Below are 13,129 nucleotides of genomic sequence, written 5' to 3'. Positions count from 1 at the left end.
ACATCATAGTTTACGCCATTTTAATGCAAAAATCTGTGTTTCCTAGGATGCACTCATTTCATTGGTTGCTTCATTTTCATGGTTGACTGTTAGTTTCTATGTAGCAGATCTCTTCCAATAGTAGGCCAGCTTACTAGAAATCACACCCTCTGTCTGATCCATGCCCTATAGGTCTCGCAAACCTTGCCTCAATTCTTCCCTAGTTTCCTTCATTTTTCATAGAACTTCTTCCTCTCTCCTTGAGCAAACCCAATCATCTTTCTCTCTCCTGGTGATTCATGGTAGACCTTAGGTGCCCTAACACCTCATTCCAACCTTAATCCACCTTTTCCACCCACTCTCATGCCCTCAAAATAGTGAAAGTTGCTCTTGGCCTCCTCCTGTAGGCCTCCTGTAGTTTCCCTGTTTTCCTCCTGTAGTTTTCATGTGTCCTCCTATAGTTTTTTACGTAGGATTTCTTTTGAAGGCCGAGTGTGGGAAAAGCCTCCAGAAGGCCACCTAAGAGCTCCTAGGACCCATCCACACCATCCTACATCCTCCCAAGCTCCAAAACTGCCCTCTAACACCACATGTTCGCTGCCACACTCACACACAATAAATTAGATGCATGTTAAATTCACATAAAAACACATACAAATCCAAAAATATGTTTTTTTCTTATTTACTTCCATAAATAGCATGGTTATATTTTTTTACTTCCTTGAGTAGGTAATGGCATTTCTTTCATGGTTTTCATAGTGTTTTTGGCAAAAGTAGAATTAGCTTGTTAATTAGGGTTTACTAGGTTTTGCTTTACATTCTAGTCTTTCTCCTTTCTGTAGTTAGAATAGCATCTGTAGAGTAATCTTTCTTTCCTTTCATCACACATAGAGCTTCTTCTAAAATCTATAGAAGTTGGTTTGAGCTCCTAGTGATCTCACGCCAACTGACCAAGTGACAACCTGCAGTGAGAACTAGTACTTGTGCATATAGCACCGACACTTCCAAGTTTGTTACAAACTACCTGGTTGATAAAATTAAAGTTGGCAGCCCAGGAGTTGCAGCATTCTTGCTGCAATACTAGCTCTCACCAATGATAAATCAGAAAATACTCTTAAGGATTTATCCAGTTCCTTCCTCCACAGAATAGCAGCTCAAGCGAAAGTGTTACCATACAATGACCTGGTGAGATGGGTAATAGAGAGTATCAACATAACCGAGGAGAGCATTCTTTACTACCGATGGAAGGATGTTCGGGTCATTCAGGACAGAAGATGTCAAGAAGATGTATCATTTCCAAACCCCTAGAAACATTACAACAAAGAATTTTTAGAAGCTTTCGCCAAGGAGAACGATGTAGAGTCGGACCCTATCAAGCAATGGAGACATTTCCCAAACAAGCATAAACATGAATCCTCTGGTATGTAGCCTGTGGACTCTTTAGCATCTCCCTATTGCTATGTCGTTGCTATGATATGTAGAATCTTTGGAGTCTCTGATTCAGCTATATTTTCCATAGAAATGTTGCCTTTAATGGAAGCAGTAATTAACTCTTATATCATGGATTGGGTGACCATTTTATTAGATAAAATGGCCAACCAAATCCTTGATTATAGAAGAAATAGGTATGTAACTACCTGAATAATAACCCCATTCTATATGAGCGCCTACATCATGGATACCATGTGTTTCAATTCTAACTACCCTATTCTAGGTTGGAAATGGACTCCTCAAGACCCAACTCCTATTCACATTTATCATAAGTATTTGTGGAAGGCCCATTATAAAGATCATATATATAGAATTTTCCATGGTTTTATTTTACCCGTTCATCAAGCCATTTTCAATAAACCTGCTCCTCAATTATCTGATGAGGCCAGCATTGACCTAACATCAATCGACAGTTGGTTCGGTGAAGAAAAGTTCACCTATGTCAGAGTTTTTGGCAGCACCACAGATCCACATGTTCTCCCCTTGTACATTCCTGATAAGCTATTGTCCAGAGAAATAGCTTACCAGATAATAGAAATATGAACGTCCAGCAACCTCAAAGAGTCCAAGAAAAAAATGTGGCCTTCATTTCCCCTCTGATGTGGTACTTACTCACTGCATGATTTCAAACATGCAAAGAAAGAAGAAGAGAAGATAAAAATTCTAAAGTTAGCAGTCATTCCTAAGAGACAGTATGATCCAAAAGCAGTGGCTTACAACTTTACCACTCAGGTGAAACTTGCCAAATTTGAACATGAGAAAGATGAATATGATGACTTGTTCACTTCAGCTGAGTTATTTTCACAGGTAAAACATCTAGCAAAGATCAAATTGGGAGCAGAGGGGATAGATAAGTTTATGCATTTTAGGACACAGAGGTTACAAATACTGCCTCTAGATTTATTGAACACTACCCCTATGGTGCACCAAGAAGGCCATAGTGAAGAACAAACTACTAAGAAGAGTCCTGAAAAGGAGAAGAGTCCCGAAAAGGAGCAGACAAATGAAAACACCAGCAAGCTCCTAGACACTGATGTGCATATTGATTCCAGCCTTACTCAAATAATGGGAGCAGTTTAATCAAATGATCAAGAACCTTAATGACTCCCAAAACATTGTTATACTAGAATCACCTGCAACACAGGAGGCTATTGTTACTAGCACTACAATTGAAGGGGCAGTCAACATAGTGAACACTTAGCATGAAATTGAAATAATTCTAGAGAATCCTTCAGAAGAGATTGTATTGAAGGTAGAGGAAATACCATCCCTGGATGTATTTTACAGTCCACAGCATAAGGCTGTGGTCAAAAGACAAAGGAAAAGGAGGAAAATTGACCAGGGAACATTCTCAAATCCTCAAGCTGAACTTATGAATGTGGTATGGAAAGACTCAAAAGTTAATCCTTCTGAGGATTCAACTAAGTTATCTCAATATGCAGGTGCCTATACTGTCGCTACAATGGACAAGACCTCCAAAGTTAGCCAACTAATCAAGGAAAAGGATCTAAGGATCACCCAACCTGAAGAGAAAACAACAGTGGAACAATAGAAGATCAGTCAGCTTGAGCAACAGCTAGCAGAACAAAAACATCAGAATGAGCAACTAGTAGAACAATTAAATCTAGAGAAACAAAAGATCAATCAGCAGGCTCACCAAAAACAACAAAAGTTGTCTCAAGAACTCAGCAAGCTTCAAGTGGAAATTCAACAGGAAAAGAAGGCCAAAGAAGAACAAATCGCACAGCTGCAATTGCAAGGAGAGAAATTCAAAGGTCATCCGAATATTGGTGAATTCAAGAAAGAAGCCCTGGAAGTGACTAAAGCCTTATCTCAGCAACTATATATCCTTTGGCATAAAATATCATTGGTTGACCCACTGTGCACTACCACTGAATCACTCATTGAATAGGAAATTGACAGTAGGCTAGAATTTGAAAACGCAAATGATAAGGTCACAAAATTTCTCTATTGGCAAAGTTCAAAAGAAGGCATGGCTGCTAATCTACCGAAAATCCAATAATCATACAAAGAAATCTTGTTTTCGGAGTGGGAATCACAATTAATAAAGGCCAAAAGAGCTACTTCCAGAGTGAAGGCTACAATGAACAGTGTGATCGAGTTGCTAAATGATAGCTTATATGGAGCTAACTTGATCTCCGATTTCTCCCCAGGAAAGCTCCTGAAGGCCAAAGCGCTAGAAAATCAATGGAGACATGATATGGCAAGCAGAGAAGAAAAAATTGGAAAAGTGCAAAACTTGACTTGGGATGCATTTTGGTTCTTCCTAGTCAAGCCTCACAGCCAACATATGGTCACCAAATGCCTTTCCGACACTATCAATCACATCGTTCCTGAGCTTTCAGATGCCACATATATAGGTCAACTACATTCCAGTTTGAGTCATCCTATGGAAATTCGAGAAATTCTCTTAATTTGTCAACTGCAAGTGCAAGAGGAGAAGTAGATACAATGAATCAGTTCAAAGGCTATCGCACTGTTATTTTCATAAATCAAATCTGAGATTTTCATCTTTGCAGTTGTAACAGCTCAAAGTGATTTTTATTGATAGTTAGTTTTTATTTTTATTATTTAAACCCTTTCATATCTTTGAAGAAAGGGTCCTCAATTTGCATAAAAACTTGATTTGAGAAGTTACACTTTTGTACTTTTGAATATATTTTTATCAGTAGTGGATCAAGGTTCTACATTTTTGTGAAGAAACTTTTTCAAGACCTACACTTTTGTATCTCCTGGAAGTTTTCTCAAATAAGAAAGTGGAATCGGAGTGTTATTTGCATTGGCAAGACTCAAATGCATGCAATATTTTTATCACTGTTCTTTTGTCTTGTTTCCTTATGTGATGAAGCATTCCTTTCAAAATTTGTTATTGTTGATGTATGTATGCTCTTCAAATAATTCTTTATCATGTCATTTCTGAAGATTTAGAATTGTTATACTTTAAAGATATATGTCAGCGATATACATTGTTATGAATGCGATATGTTTTATTAATAATTACTTTGTTTAATTTCTTAAACAAAGTAATCATTATCTATGAATGCATCTTTCTATCGATCAGTAATTCATCTATATGATTATTTGTCTATTAGAAATAATCAAAAATCACATTGTTAGTACATTACCCGGGTTAGATAAGTATATTTGTATATTTTTGAGTTATAGGTTAAAGAACTTATCATCTTTATTGTACATTATAAAAAAATCATCCATAAAAACATTCATTATATGGGAAACTGGTCCCATAATATCCAGTCAGAGGCACCACACCAAATGGAAAAGGAGCTGTACTAAGGTCCGGATCGGGTGGTTATCCCCAATGTTGGTGCTGGGATTTTAGAGGCATCAACAGTCAGTCAATTCGAGTTTGTGGGAAAGAAGTAGAGTTGTGCATGAGTTGGTTGCTAATATCTAGCAATATAGTGGAGTTATAGTTAGTGAAACTTAGTTATCGGAGCTTTACTCATGAATAGAGTCAGCATGAGTTCAGTTGAGTAGTTGGAACTGTTGTTAACTCACTAATTTATTAGTTAACTAGTCAATTTACTAAAAATAGACCTAGTTAAGCATGCAATTCCAAATTCCAAATTGAGTGGAGGGAAAAGGCATAATTGTATTTATTGTTGTATATTGTTGAGTGTACAAATTTTTTCATGTAGAAGGTGAGGAATTCTCTTGGGATTGTGCAAGTAAATAGGAGCTCTTCCTATTCTTTAGGAGCAAGAATTAAGTAAGGAAATAAGAGGAAGAAGGAGGCCTATTTTGGCTAAGTATTGGCTAGAGCAGGCTCAGGAGGAGATCAATATTGCATTGCAGGTTGATCTTGAAGGATTGAAGTTAGTGTTAGAGCCTAGATTCACCTTAGGCTGAAAAAGGCAATTCTAGGGTAACCACAAACCAAACTTAACCTGGTAGCTAGCCCTACCAGGTCGAGAGAGGGCTCTCTCCTTATGAACCTCAGTCAAGATGATTGGATCATGAACAATATTTTATGCTAGGTATAGTAGCTCAAGGGTTATGATTGATTTTGTTGGTTTTTTGCTGGATCAGATGGAGCTAGGGAATTTTGGGTCTGGGAAATTAGGTCAGAATGCATGGTGTTCTATGGGGAAAGGTAGGTATAGGCTTTTACACTTGAAATTGAGTGAGGTGAGATGTCTAAGACCGGTGAGGAGTTGGGGAGTGCATGTAACAATCATGTATCCTTCTCAAACAGCAGAAAACATAGATTACTGAATCGTTTCCCACGGTAGAGCACTGCAAACAATGAATTCTACCTATCTATCTTGGTATCATTCAGTTAGACGTTGTGAAATAGATGATAGCATACATAAAACATGTGAAAAATTGATAACAAAAGAAGAAACTATGCAAAAGCACCATACCACAGGTATCCCATAAAAATAGTTGCAACTCCTAATAATTTCCTTGCCAAACTGCTTACAATGATGTACAATATAGTTCAGAGCATCCAAGTGAATCCAACCTCACCAAATGACCAAGAAAACACATAATATAGAGATCTAAACTACTCATCCTGACCTTCAAGGATTGAATCCATGAGAAGAGGGGGTGTTTCAACCATTTACCGACAATGAACTAGAATATAGGCAGTCAAACAACTTGCCTCTAAAAAAGGGGAAATTGATTCATTTACCTCAAAAACACATCTAACTAATGAATCTACCCTATAACACTATTTTACCATTACATTTACATGACATGTCATCAATTACATCAGTAAAACCATACATGAAGAGAGAGAGATCAAATTCACAGTCAAAATAGGCGAATTTTAGTTCCCTGAGCAAAATGGCCCTAAGCGCAGCGCCACTGGCTAGAAGCATAACGCCACTTTCAGGTCACTTTTGGAGGCCTTCTCGGAATCAAAATTGAGCCCATGATAGCTCATTGGAAAGGTATTCAAGTCTAGTTTCCGAAACACCTAGAATTTTTGAATTTGGAGGTCATTTTTCCCCTAAAAACTTGAATCTTTAAATACTGCTTTTGTCTGTCCAAAAAGAGGCAGAAAGGTCATTATTTGGTAGTTTTTGGACCTTTTGGTGAACCAGATGTGCTCCAAAACTCCTGAAAATTTCCAGGGTGCATGTCCTCATCATTATGAATCCAAAAATGTCAACCTTTTCTCCAATGGATGCCTCAGGAAAAAGCGCAGTGCCACCGGCGCTACGCTTCTAGGCAAATTTTCTGTGTTAAGAATTTCAAATTTTCAAAAATGCAAAAACTCCTCAAAATTTGCCCAAATTTGGCATGGAGCACCACCATCAAGTGCTTTGGTTGGCCAAGGAGGCTTCAACCAACATCTTCAACCTATCTTGCTCTTTCTTGCCCTCTAAGGCTCTCCTCAACCTAGCTTTTAGCTTCCTGATCCTCATGTTACAAATTTTGTTACGAGCCATGTAATGGTATGCCATGTGTTGGAGCATTTTCTTATCCCTATTGGCCTTGTCAATGAGCCCTTCAAGATGTAGGTTGACTCTTTCAAGCCAAGTTTCCCTATCTTGTTCAATTTCTTGCTCAATGGGAGTCAAAGTGACATGAGCCTCTTTGTCACTTTGCCTCTTTATCTTTAGTAGCTCAAGTTCCATGAGGACCTGTTTATGACTTAGTTGTTTGTTTTCTTGCTCCAGGTAAGTGATGACAAACTTAGCTCTCTCTAAGTTGTTCGTCAAAGCTTGTATTTGGGCTTCTTTCTCCTAAATAATGACATCTTTGACATTTTCCCTCTCTTGAGCCTCTAGATCAATGATCTCAGTGTCATGCTGCTCGAGCTCATCATCATGCTCCTCCAACTGAAATTCCCTTTCTTGGTCATCATCCAAGTCATCTTCTTGTACCTTTTCCTTGCCTTTGCTCAGCTGCTCAACCTGTACCTATTTTGTCGATGTAGAAGGCAAAGCCCCTTCCACACCTTGTGGAGATAACATTTGCCTATGGACTGATGAAGAAGGCAAGGTCCCTTCCACTTCCCATGGAGCAAACACTTGCCTAGCAGCTGCAAACAACTTCCTTGACTCTCTCTGATATGTCAAGAACACCGGTATCTCAGCAGTTCTAGTCTCTTTGGCCTTCTCATCTGTCTTCACCTGAGCACTGCTGGAAGGCCTTCATTGTCCATGCTTGATAATTTTTTAAGTTATGTACCCCTAGATAAGGTATGGAAGGAGTGAGTATGGGTGATTTAGGAGTGAGGGGATGGGAGATGACCTTATGGGCTGGAAAATGAATGAGGGAGTAGGAATGATAAAAATGAAAGGGAGGGCTTGTTTTGTTTGAGAAATTGCCCTTTGGGAAGAGGGATAAAGGGATAGGAATGATATGGAATAAGGATAAAGGGATAAATGGATAGGGAAACAGGGATATGGAAAGAGTTTAGAGTTGTAGTGATAGGTTATAGGAGGAACAATGAGGGTTTAGGGCTTTAGGCATACTAGGGGCAAATTTAGGGTTTCATATTTACCATGGGAAATGATGCTTAAAATTTTGATTTGCAAACCAAAACTTAAGTGAGGGAGGTTAAATTACTTGAAATTAAGGTAAGAGAGATAAATTTTGAATTTTCTTGAAGTTTTGAGGGTTTTCAAGCTCTCCTGCCAAAAGCGCAGCACCACCTTAAAGACAACTTTTGTCTGCCTTCGCGGTATCCAAATTAGGCACAGGATATCTCGTTGGAAATATTGTCAAGCATACTTTCCAAAACATCTTGAATTTTTCAATTTGGAGTTCATTTTCCCTATAAAATGCTCAATATCCCAAGACTAGTCAAAATGTGCAGAATGAGACTACCAAAATGCATAGTGCTGTTGCAGTCAACTTTTGAAGGTCTTTCGCAACTCCAAATTGAGCTCATGATAGCTCATTGGAAATATATTTTTGTCTAATTATCAGTTGACTCATCAAGCAAGTCATTTGGTCATTCCATCTAGTATAAAAATTGATTTTACCAAGGTCACTGCAGAGGTGCATTAACCCTCCTGAGGCAAATGATGTTTTTGACATTGCTCCCAAACCATGAAACCTATATAAAAAATGAAAGAGGTTTTTCTTATTGGGTGAATTATGGAAAAAAAACTCTCTCACTTTTATTAAAATCATCTTTTCTTGCTCAAAAACATAGTTTGAAGAAAAATCGTCCCTTATGTGTGGTGAATGGCTTGTTCCTTGGAATGACTTCTCGACAAATGATGGAGACCTGATGTTTGATGATATGAAATGGCCTCATACCTTCTAATATCCCTTATGCCTCCTCTTCTCAGATATCTCTGATCCCATAGCCAACCCTAGCTCAGTGGGAGAGGAAATTAGGGTTTAGTGCTTGTTCTCTTTTGCTTTTGCAGGTGGATTTGTGCTCATGATAACCTGATTTTTTGCAGTGGCAGGTGCTTGGCAACATCACAAGATGTTTAGGAGCAGCTGGGAACCAATATTACATATGAAAACATAAAATTACATCATTAATGGAGATAAAAACAAAATACCCTGTTTTCACCTCAAAACAAGTTTTGAGGTGAGAACTACATTAGGCTTTCAAAATGATAAATTATGTCTTTGATAATAATTATTGGCCTCCTCATGTCCTTGCTGATCATTATTGGCACATAATCATCAAATTTTGACCATGGTGGGACCCTAAAACCTAATGGGACCAAACCCTAAGATTTAGAAATGAACTGCAGAGTAAATATGAACCATGACTGAACTATATGGAAGAGGATCGGCAAGTACAGATCATCAGGGAAAAACTGAAGAAAACCCTACCATTAGTGAATCCATGACCTAATGGAATGCAAACTCATCAATATGGGACTCCTACTATGAAATGTAAAAGAGCAGATTTTGATCACTGATGGCAGTGTGAAGACACTGACACTAACAGTTAGCATTATAATAGATCAATTGTCTCATATGATATAATACAAACAGAGGAGGTGATTTTCCCAGTTGGGATCCCCAGTAAAAATGCTATTTTCATTGTGATTGAATGATTACACGTGTTTCTATTGTATGTTTTCCCTTCCGCGGGTTAAGTAGAAGAAATTTGTGACTATTGTTTTCAATCTGAATTCATTAACAACTACAAATTTTGAGTTATTTCTACATGGTATCGGAGCTATTGAAAACTAAAAATAAACCAAATTCTTGATATTCTCTCAGAGAAATTTCGAATAGAAAATTTGTGGTGCATGAATTTTCTTCAGTGCAGGAACAATGTATTTCTACGTATTAACGCTTGAATATGCATTGGAGGGCACTTCGAATTTCATAGCTTGGAAAGACTGAATGGAAGTTGTGTTGGATTAGAATGGAGTACTGGAGTACAAAAAAATTAATATTCCAAAACCAACAACATTAGATGCACAACAGTTGGCTCAGTGGAAGAAAGATACAATAAAAGCTAGGAGGATTATCCTGGAGGGAGTTAGAGACCATGTGGTTTCAAGTTCGCATGGAAAGCATAATGCTTATGCAATGTGGAAAACCCTCGTAGAGTTATTCGAAAGAAACAATGGTTCCAGGAAATTGGCATTGAAAGATAAGCTTAGGAACATTCGAATGCAGAAAAATTAAACTAGTATTCAGTACCTATCTAGATTCACTCAAGTCATATGAACTTGGAAGAGTTGGAGAGACTATGCCACCATCTGAACTAGTGAGCTTAGCACTCCTTGGTATTTTGAAGTCCTAGAACAGCTATCAGGATTTAGTTAATGGAAGAGACAAGCTCCCAAATTGGGAGAGACTTTGGTCTGATTTGGTGCAGGAGGAGATTAGAAGAAACACTAGAAATTGAGTCTCATCAAAATCTGATGAGGAATAATATTTTGATCTAGTTGGAAAAGGAAAGAATGCTAAAGGAAATAAGGCCCAAGGCAAGGCAGAATCCAACCAAAACCATGGAAAGAAGAAATACCTTAGTAAAATTAAATTCTTTCATTGCCATGAGTATGGACATTATGCAACCAAGTGCCCACACAAGAAATCCAGTAAGGAGCCTGCAGTAGTAGCAAGAGGAGATGCTTTCACATCACAATTTGAGTTGGATTTCACCTTCATTGCTTGCATGGAAAGCACATTAAGAGGAAGTGAGTGGTACTTAGACTCTGGTGCTTCATATCATATGACAAGAAATAAGGAGTTATTCAGCAGCCTATAGGAGAAGGACCTAGAATTACCCATAGAGCTTGGAGATGATGGGAGATATAGTACCAAAGGGATTGGAATTGTCACCTTTAAGAGGGAGTCAAGCACCCATCTTCATGTAAAGGATGTAATGTTTGTGCCTGGTTTGAAGAAAAATCTAGTTTTTGTAGTTGTACTTGAAGAAAAATGATATGATGTGGTGTTCAGTAAAGGGAAGGTTTATTTGAATCATGTTGCTACTCAACAAGTAAAACAAATTGGTGTTCGAATTAAAAATCTATACAAGCTAGAGGTAGATTTTCCACGTATGTAGCTGTTGGCATTATGATACAGGTGTTGTCCTTGATGGCAACTTACTAAGATGACAGATCACAGCTCAGGCTCACAGAATGAAGAAAAAGAGATATATGCAGGTTACCCTTGATAATGTCGCGTATACACGCGAGTTAGCTGACCAAAAGGTGCGTATACGTATACACGCACTTTCATGCAAAGGAAGGTGTGTACATTGGGCTTTGGTCCATGGTATTGTGATCCATGGTATTGGTCCAAGGTATCTTGTCCGATGTGTTGACCCTAGGTATTTGGTCCAAGCTATTGGTTCTAAGTGGTTTTGGACCATGGTATTGAGTAAGGCCTAAGACTATAAAAGGAGGAGAAGATCATTAGGCAAAGGCACACAGAAAGTCCTGAATATCTGATGAAGTATGAGATCTAGTATGCAGGTTATGGGTTCATGATGCTTTACTTGATCTGAGCCAAGGAGGAATTTCAGCGGTTGATGGAGAACAAGATATAAGGATAGATCGGGATCTAATGGCTTGGAATGAATCATCTCTATACGGTTTGATCATGCTTATTCTAGATCTGTATACTGACACATGTAATGTTCTGTAAATATTATGATCTGGGTATAACTCAAGTTTGGAATAGCTGCAAATCATGAATGAATATTTACAGATGTATACGCTGGTTGACTTTGATAAAAGCATGTACATACACAGGTTAGATACATCTGAATAGCGTATACCATATTGTTTGAAGTTATAGGTAGTTCTAGTTGTTGATGTAAAGTCTGAGTTCTGGTGACGGTTTACTGGTGTCAGCATTCTGCATATTCAGATTGGTTGATTATGTTTAGCTTCAGTGTTGATGAATGAGATTTATAATGGATTAGGATCATAATGACTTATCTTTATGTGATCTGATGGACTAGATGTGGTTGCTAACATACGTATTATCCTAGTATATGTAATGATCTGGGTATGTCTGAAGTTAGGAAGTGCAACGAAGTTATAAGTACGTAATTGATGACATATACGCTAGTTCGCTTTGGTGAAGTTGCGTATACATGCTAGTTCGGCTCTTCCAAGTAACGTATGCACTCTGATGCATGATTTCTGATTATACAATTGGTTCTGAATATTGTTGCAGAGTTCTGTGTTCTGCTCTGTGTTCTAGTGACTGCGTTTTATTGACAAGGTTTCAGTGATTTAGTATTGGGTGATTCAGAGATTGATGATGCAAGTGGTGATTGATTTTGTGCTTCAATGATATTGATGGGTCTAGTATGAAAATTGGATGAGACATGGCCTTCAGATTATGGTGTTGTGCTTCTGGAGTATCCAGTCTGAAAATTTATGAAATGTGGTACCTGGAGGAAGAAAGAGAAGGTTGTATCCTTCTGTAGGTCAGCACCTACGTACTAGTACATGAGATAGTACAAGAGCTAAGGGGGTTGTAGCTCCCTTCCAGGAGAAGCTAGAGAGCGAGAGAAGGTTGTAGCCTTCTGCAGGTAGAAGTCTGCGTACTGGTATAAGACTGCTCTAGTATAGAAATATTGTAAAAAGAAGTTTCTTATTAAAGGAAGATAGAGACGAATTGCAGAAGGTGGTTTTCACCCACATCGGGTTTCCACCTTACATCATGGTGTTCATGCGTGCTTCTTGTGTGTGATGATCTGTTCTGTTTTACTGCACGTGTTTACTGTTCATATTGTTAATGAAGTTCTGATGCACTAACTAAAGATCAACATTTATTGGATTAACTGAATCATAAGCTTACTGGATATACGCTAGTTACATTAGACACAATTGCGTGTACACGCGGGTTCCCTTAACTGAAGTAGCGTATATGAATCTGAGTATGGAAAATAAAAAGTTATTGATTTTCTAATACTGATTCACCACCCCCTCTCAGTATTAGTTCCAACAATTGGTATCAGAGAAGGTCCTTTCATAGAAGCTTGATTGCTTGAAGGAGATCTGTAGAACAATGGGAAGGAAGCTAAAGAAGAAAGCGCCTCAGAAGATGAAGACATCTCAAAGGAACTATGAAAGTTGGAGAATCGATTGGGGAATATGTGGAAGAAACACTTCAGATTCAGAATCACTTTAGAATGATGATGAACAAGCAAAAGAACTATCAGGTATGGATTTGTTATCCTCTGGTGATACATTTCTCCATCCATTTGAAG

Source organism: Pinus tabuliformis, chromosome 6 (genome assembly GCF_031772625.1).
Source record: "Pinus tabuliformis cultivar Carrire ecotype Pingquan chromosome 6, CPIR1, whole genome shotgun sequence".
Classification (NCBI taxonomy): domain Eukaryota; kingdom Viridiplantae; phylum Streptophyta; class Pinopsida; order Pinales; family Pinaceae; genus Pinus; species Pinus tabuliformis.
Note: the sequence above shows the minus strand (reverse complement) of the source record.